Here is a 12,467-nt window from a genome sequence, read left to right as displayed (position 1 = left end):
AGTCGCTCTGGCTAAGAGCGTCTGCTAAATGACGTTAATGTGCCCTTGAGCAAGGCACTTAACCCTAATTGCTCCTGTAAGTCGCTCTGGTTAAGAGCGTCTGCTAAATGACTAAAATGTAAATGTAAATGTAATTGAGAATGTGCTGAAAACTCTGAAATGCATCAGAAATCGTCCGTATTTTCAGCATATCAAAAAGCATATCAAGATCTGGTTATGGACCTCAACCAAGATAAGCATATTTGGAATCAATATAGCTTAATATCTTGAACATGCTGAGAAAACACAGATATGCGATGTATACAGTCAGTATTTGTCAACATGAAGGGAGAAAATAGGATGTCTAATATCTCAGGATATTGAATGAGTCCATATTTCAATTTTAGTCATTTAGCAGATGCTCTTATCCAGAGCAACTTACAGGAGCAATTAGGGTTAATTGCTTTGCTCAAGGGCACATAAACAGATCTTTCACCTAGGCAGCTAGGGGATTCGAACCAGTGAGCTTTCAGTTACTGGCCCAACGATAGGCTACCTGCCGCCCCATATCTGGCCATAGGAAGTCTCCAAAGGAAATGTCCATGTGTGATATCATATATGTCTATAAGACACATCTGGATTCAGAAGTTGTCAGGATATTGTGCAAATCCACAAAACTCTAAATGTGCATTGGAAATGGTCTGTATTCTCTAGAATATCGAAAATGTGTAATGAAAAGATATCCCCTTTCCTGGTTGCTAAAATTCTAATAGTTCGCCTAATTTCAGTTTATGTGACAAAACAAGCAAGGATAGTGTAGAGAATAATTGTGCCATCTAAACTGCTGTGAAATACAATATCTTTTCCATAACCAAAAATATAGCATTTTCAGCTGTTTGAAGCTGATGTACAAAACCGAAAGTAAAAGACGAAAAAACGAATCTTAAGCATGGGAATCATAGAAATAGCGCCCATAGAACAGTTATACCGCTTATTTGACTTGCTTTTAATGAGAATGACAGATCTGTAACTACCATTTCTATGTGAATTTGGTCAGGTTGCCCAAAAAGTGACATGAATGACTGCCTCATCTCTGTACCCCAGGCATACAATTATCTGTAAGGTCCCTCAGAGCAGTGAATTTCAAGCAGTAAATTTCAAACACAGATTCAACCACAAAGACCCTGGAGGTTTTCCAATGCGTCGCAAATAAGGGCACCTATTGGTAGATGGGTAAAAAAAAAGCTGACTTTGAATATCCCTTTGAGGATGGTGAAGTTATTAATTATGGATGGTGTATCAATAACCCAGTCACTACAAAGATGCAGGTGTCCATCCTAACTCAGTTGCTGGAGAAGAAGGAAACCGCTCAGGGATATCACAATGAGGCCAATGGTGACTTTAAAACAGTTACAGAGTTTAATGGATGTGATAAGAGAAAACTGAGGATGGATCAACAACATTGTGGTTACTCCACAATACTAACCTCAATGACAGCGTGAAAAGAAGGAAGCCTGTACAGAATACAAATATTCTAAAACATGCATCCTGTTTGGAATAAGTCACTAAAGTAAAACTGCAAAAAATTTGGCAAAGAAATTAACTTAATGTCCTGAATGCAGAGCATTATATTTGGGGCAAAACCAACACAACACATCACTGAGTACCACTCTTTATATTTTCAAGCATGGTGGTGGCTACATCATGTTATGGATATGCTTGTCATCGGCAAGGACTTTATTATTATTGGATTATTTTGTATTTTTCCCCCTTTGTTCTCCCCAATTTCGATCTTGTCTCATCGCTGCAACTCCTCAACGGGCTCGGGAGGCGAAGGTCGAGTCATGCGTCCTCCGAAACATGACCCGCCACACCACGCTTCTTAACACCTGTCCGCTTAACTAAAGATCACGGCCGGTTGTGACACAGCCTGGAATCGATCCCTGGTCTGTAGTGACACCTTTAGCACCGTGATGCAGTGCCTTAGACCGGTGTGCCACTCAGGAGGCCCTAGAGAGTTTTTTTTTAATAAACAGAATAGAGCTTAGGACGGGCAAAATCGTAGAGGAAAACTTGCTTCAGTCTGCTTTCCAACAGACACTGGGAGACAAATTCACCTTTCAGCAGGACAATAACCTAAAACACAATGCCAAATCTACACTGGAGTTGCTTACCAAGAAGACAGTGAATGTTCTTGAGTGGCCGAGTTACAGTTTTGACTTAAATCTGTTTGAGAATCTATGGCAAGACTTGAACATGGTTGTCAAGCAATGATTAACAAACAATTTGACAGAGCTTGAAGAATTTGTAAAAGAATAATGTGCAAATATTGTAAAATCCAGCTGTGTAAAGCTCTTAGAGACTTACCCAGAAAGACTCACAGCTTTACTCGCTGCCAAAGCTGATTCTAACATGTATTAACTCAGGGATGTGAATACTTATGTAAATAAGATATTTCTGTATTTCGTTTTCAATATATTTGCAAAAAATGTATATATTAGCATATTTGCGCATCATGTTCAAAACATCTATAAGTGTCATTGTTTGGCTTCACAATCAATTTTATACACTTTTGGTTGATTTGGACATGATGCACAAAATATGCTAATATCGGTCACATGACTTGAATGGGATTTGTGCCACGAATGCTAAAATGTTAGCATGTGGAAATGGTGCCAGGGAAACGAAACCATAGCATGGATTGCTGTCATACCTTGTCGAAAGACTGCTTATAGGGTAAGGAAACTAATGTGTCATTTTGTAATTTGGGTGAACTAGCAAGCTGGTCGCATTGGTGAACCAATGCTATTACTTTGCTTTGCTAGCTATCCGCCTAGTGCGGCATTATTGTATAAATTTTTTACAAAAGAGTGTCGGAAGTGGGTAAAATAAGTATTAAACGATATCACATGCCTCTGTCATATCGCTATGAAATGATATCGATATCATATTGAATGATCAATATTGGTGCCCAACACTAATCATAATCACACCTCATTCCCCTATATTTTTAAAATACTATTTTACTCCCTACTTCTGTCTGTGGGGAAAGGTTCCTCTGTCTGCTGCGCCCAGCGCTATCATGTGACCTAGTGTTGGCATAACTCAGAACCATCACATCACTCTCCAGTGGAGGGGATTATAGCCATTCTGTCTGGACTCCATGCAATTTAGCCTGTGCACATTTTCCCAGACCCAGGCATCACAATACATTTATTGAGATAAGCTGAAGATGAGGCAACTTGCACTCATGCCCACAGACAGACAGACAGACACGTAAAAAAGTATAGTTTTTTTTAAACCATGTGACTTGATTAGGAATAACTGGTCGCATCATAGCCCATATAAAACCTTTTTACAATGGATGAATCACTGTCATACCTTATAGGGTCCAGAGTCTTCCTAGTTAGGTTAACATATAAGGAAAAACTCCAGGCCCCAGGGGTAAATATTGCCCCACTGCTCTGGGACCTATGGTGCCACCAGTCTGCTTGCAGTTGTCAGTTATCGTCAGATATGTGGATGATCAGGGCTTTATTCAGGAACGGTTCTTGGGCTACTTTGATGTGTCAAGTGGGTGAAATGCACAGTCTGTGTTTGACTTTATGAATTCTGAGATGTCTGAGTTTAACTTCATAGAGAAACTTGTTGTCCAAACCTATGATGGCGCAGCTGTAATGGAATGTATCTGCTATTTGTATTTACAGCTAAGTCCCCTCCTGTTCCCTGATTAAGAGGTGATGACTACTCCACTACACTACCATTGTCAACTTTCTCCTCACATGAACTGAAGCCACATCTCATGTGCCCGCTCATCCACTGGCACATTGAATGTTTCCCCTCCAAGCACTGTGAGTACTCCTATCAATTTTCTCTCATTACTGTATGTAGAGTCAATCACATACACAAACACAATCACATTATTAAACATCAATGATTTTACTCCTTGCTTGGACTAACTCATTCTTTGTTCTTTGTCTAACTGTGTAGTGTGTTGTGTTATTGTTTTTTGTCTTCCCAGTCAAATCCTGTCCTGCACTGGTCAAGCCTCTGAACACCTCAACTCATGCCTCATACCCTCATTCAATCACTGCTGTGATCCCTTTCCAACACTGTAAGTAGCCCTCTCATTCCCATTCCCCATAATATTGTACTATAAATGTCTTTATTAAATGCTTTAGGTTAAAATAATTAGTCTTTGACGATTTTTGAAACAGACTTTGTAGTCTCCGTGCATTCCGCGCCTATACTGTGGGTCTCCCATCCTTCTAAATTTTTCAAGTCACCAGCCTCCACTGATATAGGCTAAATGTCCTCAGTATCATTTCACTATTTGCAAAAAGTATGATGCTTGAGGTGAACATATATTTGCACTTATGGGAAATTAGTCATTATAAAATACTCAATCTCTCAAAATACCTTAATTCACCAAATTCCAATTATACAGTTTGGCTAAACCTTGTTTATCAGTGAATTAATATTTATTGGGGCAAGAATGCACAGCTATCCAACAAAAACAATGGTGCGGACAATGTTGACAGTGATTCAAGAAAACAGTATATCTATCAATTTGTCAAATGATCAAAGTTGCAAAGGGAATGCTGAAACAACTCAAAACAGGGACCTTATCACACCATCCCTCATGTTACATTTGGGAATGTAGAAGGCAAAAGGTAATAACCTATTTTACATCAGGGCCATTACGATAGGCCTATACTTCTACAAAGTGGTAATGTAGCCTATTATTAGCACAGTAATGCTGTAAAATATTACGCTTACCTTGACCTGCGCGCTAACTTTGTTCGTAGCCTTCCCTGTGGCACATTCCCTTGAGAGAACTTGACAGACCGACTGCATAAGGGCGCAAGTCCAGCAATGTTAATCACATGTCTTGTTAACAAGAGAGAAGAAAGTCTCCGCCTCCATGCCCTTACTTCAAAAGGTCAGGCTCAATAATACGCAATAAATCCTTATGTGAATTTGTATGATGTTGATTCCTATTTGAATTTGTCTCTATTGTCGACATAAGAGGTAGGCCATATTAAGCCTTAATAAGCCTTAAATAAATATAAATGATATGAAAAACTTTTCCTAAAAAGTTATTCATATTGATTGAGTTTAGACAATCGGTTAGTAAGCATGGCCAATAATAGCATAATATAATTGGCCCATGAGTATATTTATAAAAATGTGTATTTATCCTTTATGTAACCAGGGAAGTCACAATTGAGATTGACATCTCTTTTTCAAGTGAGCCTTGGCTGAGTGTGAGTGAGTGTGTGGTATTAGTGATTGTGCCTCAATACAATGTGTCAAAGTGTTGGGACTGTTTCCGTCATGGGCGTTTCAGGACATGACATATGACATATGGAGGCAAAGTAGCAGGGAGAGCAGGAGGACGTCCTGTTACTTTCTCTCAAATTAACTTAAGCAAATCACTCAATACACAACTGAAAGGGAAAACAATAGCTCTCGCAACAGATCCTCACTTTCCAGGTTATACTGACAGGTCTAGTGGAAATCTAGTACACTTGAACTTCAACATCTCACCACTAGTATTTATGTGACTGCCTACGGTGGGGTGATTCAAGGTGGAACTGGAAGACACTTCATCATGAAGGCTAAGGTGTACTAGCGAAGGGTTAGGGCACCTCTTCCACCCCTCTCCTATGTTACAAGCCCAGCCAGATGACTGAACTGACCACCTTCCCTTAAAAAGCTGTTACCTAAAGGCCCACACCAACTGTATGATTTTAGCTGTCTTATGCAACGATTTTGCCATTCCAGACATTGTGGGCAAATGGTCGTAAACCATTGTCGGACGTCTTGGCTCGTTCAGTATGACAGGGTCTAGGTCTGCCGATTAACTACCACTATGTGCGGTTGTAGGGTTCGACAAAGTTCTGGCAGTGTCATAAATGTTGAGCCTTCATCGTGTAGTGTGGCTGGCGTTACGAGCCGATCCCGGTGACTGACTAATAGGAACACGACCGGCAATGAAGAAATGCATTTGTTTATAAAAAAATTATACTATAGAATTCACACATCGTAAAATGAAAACTTGGTGCAAGTAATGGGCTGTGTCTAGTTACAAATAACAAACACACCTTGAATGTCAAAATCGCAATGCTTGTATTGAGTAATGCCAATGATAATGTGGAGGCGCATATCACATTCGAGCTATGGGGTTTATATTCAGCGTTACTGTTTTCATGTTGTGATGTGCCTCTTTAATTTGAGAGTTGAGCTTTCATTACGAGGAGCGCACATTCACAAAGGTAGGAGGAGCAGTGTCTGTCAATCATCAACATAGCAACAGCTTGTTGTTCTTTCAATACCATGCTTGATATGCCCAGTTGCAGTTGACGTAGCCTATGTCGGCTGACGTAGCCTTGTAAGCCAATCGCAAAATTTGATGACAGAACTGAAGCAAATCGTAAAATCTGGACAGGTTGATATCAAGATTTATATTTGGTCACGTTGCACAGTGTGACATGTAATAATCGTAAAATAGTTAATCTGACGTACAGTGTGGGAAGGCCTTAAGCAGAGAGAGAGCTAAGAGCTGTGCAGTAGGTACAGATGTAGGATCGTAATTTGAGTCAATTTGCTACAGCAGGAAAATAATCCTGCAGCAACAGGAAATGTGAATTATTATGTGGATTATAATTCATGGATTTGTAGGGGTTGATACATTTTTTGTTAGGGCAAATCAAGTCTGACATTTAAAAGTGGACATTACACATTTTAGAAGCCTTTTTAAACTTCTCGGCTACAAAAGAAGATCAATTTAAGATCCTACATCTGTAGCTATGCTCTGTTGTGTGCAAAATCTTGATTATTTCAGGAGTTTGTGACGCTCCCAAAATACAAACTCAATGTGTTGTCGCTCACAGAATAGGGAACTAACAAAGAAGTCACTTCGACAACCAAACCAAAACAGAAAGGGTTTCAAACACACCCATGGGGGTGTCCACTGAAAGTTGGCAAAGCAACTAGTAAAGGGTTTCTAAAAGACACCCACCATGGATACCCATGTCACGCCCTGACATAGAGATCTCTAGTTGGTTTGGTCAGAGTGTGAATTTCTATGTAATTATCTAGTATGTGTATTTCTATGTTGGCCGGGTGTGGTTCCCAATCAGAGGCAGCTGTCGATTGTTGTCTCTGATTGGGGATCATACTTAGGTAGCCATTTTGCCTACCTATGTTGTGGGATCTTGTTTCTGTTTGTTTGGCTTATTTTGATGTATAGCCTTTAGAACTTCACGTTCAGTTGCTTTGTTGTTTTTTCGAGTGTTTATTGTTAACATTAAACATGTACGCATACCACGCTGCGCCTTGGTCCAATCCTTTACACGACGAACGTGACAGAAGATCCCACCACCAACGGACCAAGCAGCGTGGCCAGGAGGAGCAGACACTCTGGACACAGGTGGGGAAAACATTTTGGACATGGGAGGAGATATTAGCTGGTAAAGGACCCTGGGCGAAGGAAGAAGCCCAGGCAGGAGAGGATCAACGGCGAAATCGAAGTTTGAGACCGCGAAGGAAGCCCGAGAGGCAACCCCAATAAAAAAAAATTGGGGGGCACACGGGGTGGTTGGCTGAAGAGACAACCACCTTACGGGGGCTGACAACGAAGAAGGAGCAGGAGTTCTCCCTTCAGAGGGAAGCACTGCAGGAGGCTCACAGGGAGAAGGAGTCAGTAAATGCACTGAGAGAGGAGTTGGCCAGGCAACAGGAGGAGCTGAGAGAGGAGTTAACCCTTCAGCAGCAGAGAGCTCAGTACTTAGAGCAGAGGCTGGCGAAGCCAGGTTGCAGAGCAGAGCCAACTCCCCGCACTCGCTTTGAGGAGCGTGTGACCGTGCAGGCACCAGGCTATGCGTCGGCTTGCGCACTGTGCCGCCAGGGTGCCTTCACAGACCCGTGGTGCGTTATTCGAGTCCAGTACGGCCCGTACCTGCTCCTCGCACCAAACCAGTGGTGTGTGTCGCCAGCCCGGTACGCCCCGTACCTGCTCCCCGCACAAACCAGTGGTGCGTGTCGCCAGCCCGGTGCGCCCTGTACCTGCTCCCCACACAAACCAGTGGTGCGTGTCGCCAGCCCGGTGCGCCCTGTACCTGCTCCTCGCACCAAACCAGTGGTGCGTGTTCCCAGCCCGGTACGGCCCGTGCCTGCTCCTCGCACCAGACTAGTGGTGCGTGTCCCCAGCCCGGTACGGTCCAGGGTCAGAGCAGTCCGCTCCACCGGTGCCCAGTCTAGCTCCGGTCAGCTGCTCCACTCCAGTGCCAGAGCAGTCCGCTCCACCGGTGCCCAGTCCAGCTCCGGTTAGCTGCTCCAGTCCAATGCCAGAGCAGTCCGCTCCACCGGTGCCTAGTCCAGCTCCGGTCAGCGGCTCCACTCCAGTGCCAGAGCAGTCCACTCCACCGGTGCCCAGTCCGGGTCCGGTCGTCTACTCTCCCACACCAGGGTCCAGACAAGACTTGGTGCATCGCGGGACGACTGCAGAGCCAGAACCAGACGTCGGGGCCTCCCACACCAGGGTCCAGACAGGGCTTGGTGCTTCACGGGCGGATTTCCGTTCCAGGCCCAGACGTCAGCCCTTCTCCAGGGTCGGGGCCTCCCACACCAGGGTCCAGACAGGGCTTGGTGCATCGTGGGAGTTTTGAGAGGGGAAGCATCACGCCGGGGTCCAGACCAGACCAGGCGTGCAACGGGGAGCCAGAAAAGGAGAGGACAGTAAGGTTGACGTCGCGCCCGGAGCCGAAGCCGCCACTGAGGCTAAATGCCCACCCGGACCCTCCCCTAATGAGTCAGGTTTTGCGGCCGGAGTCCGCACCTTTGGGGGGGGGGGGGGGGGGGGGGTACTGTCACGCCCTGACATAGAGATCTCTAGTTGGTTTGGTCAGGGTGTGAATTTCTATGTGATTATCTAGTATGTGTATTTCTATGTTGGCCGGGTGTGGTTCCCAATCAGAGGCAGCTGTCGATCGTTGTCTCTGATTGGGGATCATACTTAGTTAGCCATTTTGCCTACCTATGTTGTGGGATCTTGTTTCTGTTTGTTTGGCTTGTTTTGATGTATAGCCTTTAGAACTTCACGTTCAGTTGCTTTGTTGTTTTTTTCAAGTGTTTATTATTGACATTAAACATGTACGCATACCACGCTGCACCTTGGTCCAATCCTTTACACGACGAACGTGACAACCCACTAGTTTTACCTCAGAAAAGACAAACTAAAGAAAAACCCCACACCAATTTAGGATAGGGAGTAAAACTAATATGGAGCCAAACAAACAGCGGAAATGTGATGGGTGAGTTGAAGGAGTCAGGCGCAGAATGGTAAATCACAGAATAACAGGATTTATTCCAGAAAACAGAATTACGCAGTAATGCGTCAAAACAGTCCAGTGTGCAAAACAGGCGCACTGGAACCAACAAGGCACACAGGGAAAATAACCTGGCGATGCAAAATACAAAGAGCTCCACCGAGCATCACTATCTCCACAATAAACAATCGCACAAAGACAAGGGGGCAGAGGGAACAATTATACAGGTACTGATGAGGGGATATAAACCAGGTGTGTATTGAACAAGACAAAACCAATGGAATTATGAAATGAGGAGCGGCAGTGGCTAGAAGGCCGGTGACGACGAACGCCGAAGCCTGCCCGAACAAGGAGAGGTGGCAGCTTCGGAGGGAGTCGTGACAGGAAAACACAAAACTCTGGCTACTTTTGGCTAACTAAAGTGGTTGAGCTGTAAATCACACTGCAGCTAACGTGAGGTGTAGCTCTCCCAACATCTTCTTTCCAATTGATGCATTTTTTAATTATTATTATTATTTTTTTTAATTTCACCTTTATTTAACAAGGTAAGCCAGTTGAGAACAAGTTCTCATTTACAACTGCGACCTGGCCAAGATAAAGCAAAGCAGTGCGATAAAAACAACACAGAGTTACATATGGGGTAAAAAAAAACATAAAGTCAAAAATATACAACAGAAAATATACAGTGTGTGCAAATGTAGCAAGTTATGGATGTAAGGCAATAAATAGGCTATAGTGCAAAATAATTACAATTAGTATTAACACTGGAATGCTAGATGTGCAAGAGATTATGTGCAAATAGAGATACTGGGGTGCAAAAGAGCAAAATAAATAACAATATAGGGATGAGGTAGTTGGGTGGGCTAATTTCAGATGGGCTGTGTACAGGTGCAGTGATCGGTAAGGTGCTCTGACAACTGATGCTTAAAGTTAGTGAGGGAGATAAGAGTCTCCAGCTTCAGAGATTTTTGCAATTCGTTCCAGTCATTGGCAGCAGAGAACTGGAAAGAATGGCGGCCAAAGGAGGTGTTGGCTTTGCGAATGACCAGTGAGATATACCTGCTGGAGCGCAGACTACGGGTGGGTGCTGCTATGGTGACCAATGAGCTAAAATAAGGCAGGGATTTGCCTAGCAGTGATATAGATGGCCTGGAGCCAGTGGGTTTGACGACGAACATGTAGTGAGGACCAGCCAACAAGAGCGCACAGGTCACAGTGGTGGGTAGTGTATGGGGCTTTGGAGACAAAACGGATGGCACTGTGATAGACTAGATCCAATTGCTGAGTAGAGTGTTGGAGGCTATTTTGTAAATGACATCGCCGAAGTCAAGGATCGGTAGGATAGTCAGTTTTACGAGGGCATGTTTGGCAGCATGAGTGAAGGAGGCTTTGTTGTGAAATAGGAAGCCGATTCTAGATTTAACTTCGGATTGGAGATTCTTAATGTGAGTCTGGAAGGAGAGTTTACAGTCTAACCTAGGTATTTGTAGTTGTCCACATACTCTAGGTCAGACCCGTCGAGATTGGTGATTCTAGTCGGGTGGGCGGGTGCCAGCAGCGTTCGATTGAAGAGCACGCATTTAGTTTTACTAGTGTTTAAGAGCAGTTGGAGGCTACTGAAGGAGTGTTGTATGGCATTGAAGCTCGTTTGGAGGTTTGTTAACACAGTGTCCAATGAAGGGCCAGATGTATACAAAATGGTGTCGTCTGCGTAGAGGTGGATCTGAGAGTCACCAGCAGCAAGAGCGACATCATTGATATACACGGAGAAAAGAGTCGGCCCAAGAATTGAACCCTGTGGCATCCCCATAGAGACTGCCATAGGTTCAGACAACAGGTCCTCCGATTTGACACATTGAACTCTATCTGAGAAGTAGTTGGTGAACCAGGCGAGGCAGTCATTTGAGAAACCAAGGCTATTTAGTCTGCCAATAAGAATGCGGTGGTTGACAGAGTCGAAAGCCTTGGCCAGGTCGATGAAGACGGCTGCACAGTACTGTCTATTATCGATCGCGGTTATAATATCGTTTAGGACCTTGAGCGTAGCTGAAGTGCACCCATGAACAGCTCGGAAACCGGATTGCATAGCGGAGAAGGTACGGTGGGATTCGAAATGGTCGGTGATCTGTTTGTTAACTTGGCTTTCAAATACTTTCGAAAGGCAGGGCAGGATGGATATAGGTCTATAACAGTTTGGATCTAGAGTGTCACCCCCTTTGAAGAGGGGGATGACCGCGGCAGCTTTCCAATCTCTGGGGATCTCAGACGTTACGAAAGAGAGGTTGAACAGGCTAGTAATAGGGGTTGCGACAATTTCGGCGGCTAGTTTTAGAAAGAAAGGGTCCAGATTGTCTAGCCCAGCTGATTTGTAGGGGTCCAGATTTTGCAGCTCTTCCAGAACATCAGCTGTCTGAATTTGTGTGAAGGAGAAGCGGGGGGGGGGGGGGGGGGGTTGGGGGGGGGGGGGGGGCATGAGCAAGTTGCAGCAGAGGGTGCAGAGTTGGTGGCCGGGGTAGTGGTAGCCAGGTGGAAAGCATGGCCAGCCGTAGCAAAATGCTTGTTGAAATTCTCGATTATTGTAGATTTATCGGTGGTGATAGTGTTTCCTAGCCTCAGTGCAGTGGGCAGCTGGGAGGAAGTGCTCTTATTCTTCATGGACTTTACAGTGTCCCAAAACTTTTTGGAGTTAGTGCTACAGGATGCAAATTTCTGTTTGAAAAAGTTAGCCTTTGCTTTCCTGACTGCTTGTGTATATTGGTTCCTAACTTCCCTGAAATGTTGCATATCGCGGGGGCTATTTGATGCTAATGCAGTACGCCACAGGATGTTTTTGTGCTGGTCAAGGGCAGTCAAGTCTGAGGAGAACCAGGGGCTATATCTGTTCTGGGCCAATAGATCTAACGAGGTGACTTCAATCAGTGCACCACACCTAATCAACATCGAAATGGATAGAGAAACACAAGCAGCCCAATTCTGATCTTTTTTTTCCACCAATTGGTCTTTTGACCAATCAAATCAGATCTTTTCACAGATCTTTTTCAGATCTGATCTGATTGGTCAAAAGACCAATTAGTGAAGAAAATATCAGAATTGGGCTCCCTCGTCCTTCTCATAAAATCACAGGATTCCTCATTTCTAAGCAGCTCACTTTTTCCG

The sequence above is a fragment of the Coregonus lavaretus genome (genome assembly GCF_964263955.1).
Source record: "Coregonus lavaretus genome assembly, chromosome: 5".
Classification (NCBI taxonomy): Eukaryota; Metazoa; Chordata; class Actinopteri; order Salmoniformes; family Salmonidae; genus Coregonus; species Coregonus lavaretus.
This window is presented reverse-complemented; position numbering follows the sequence as displayed.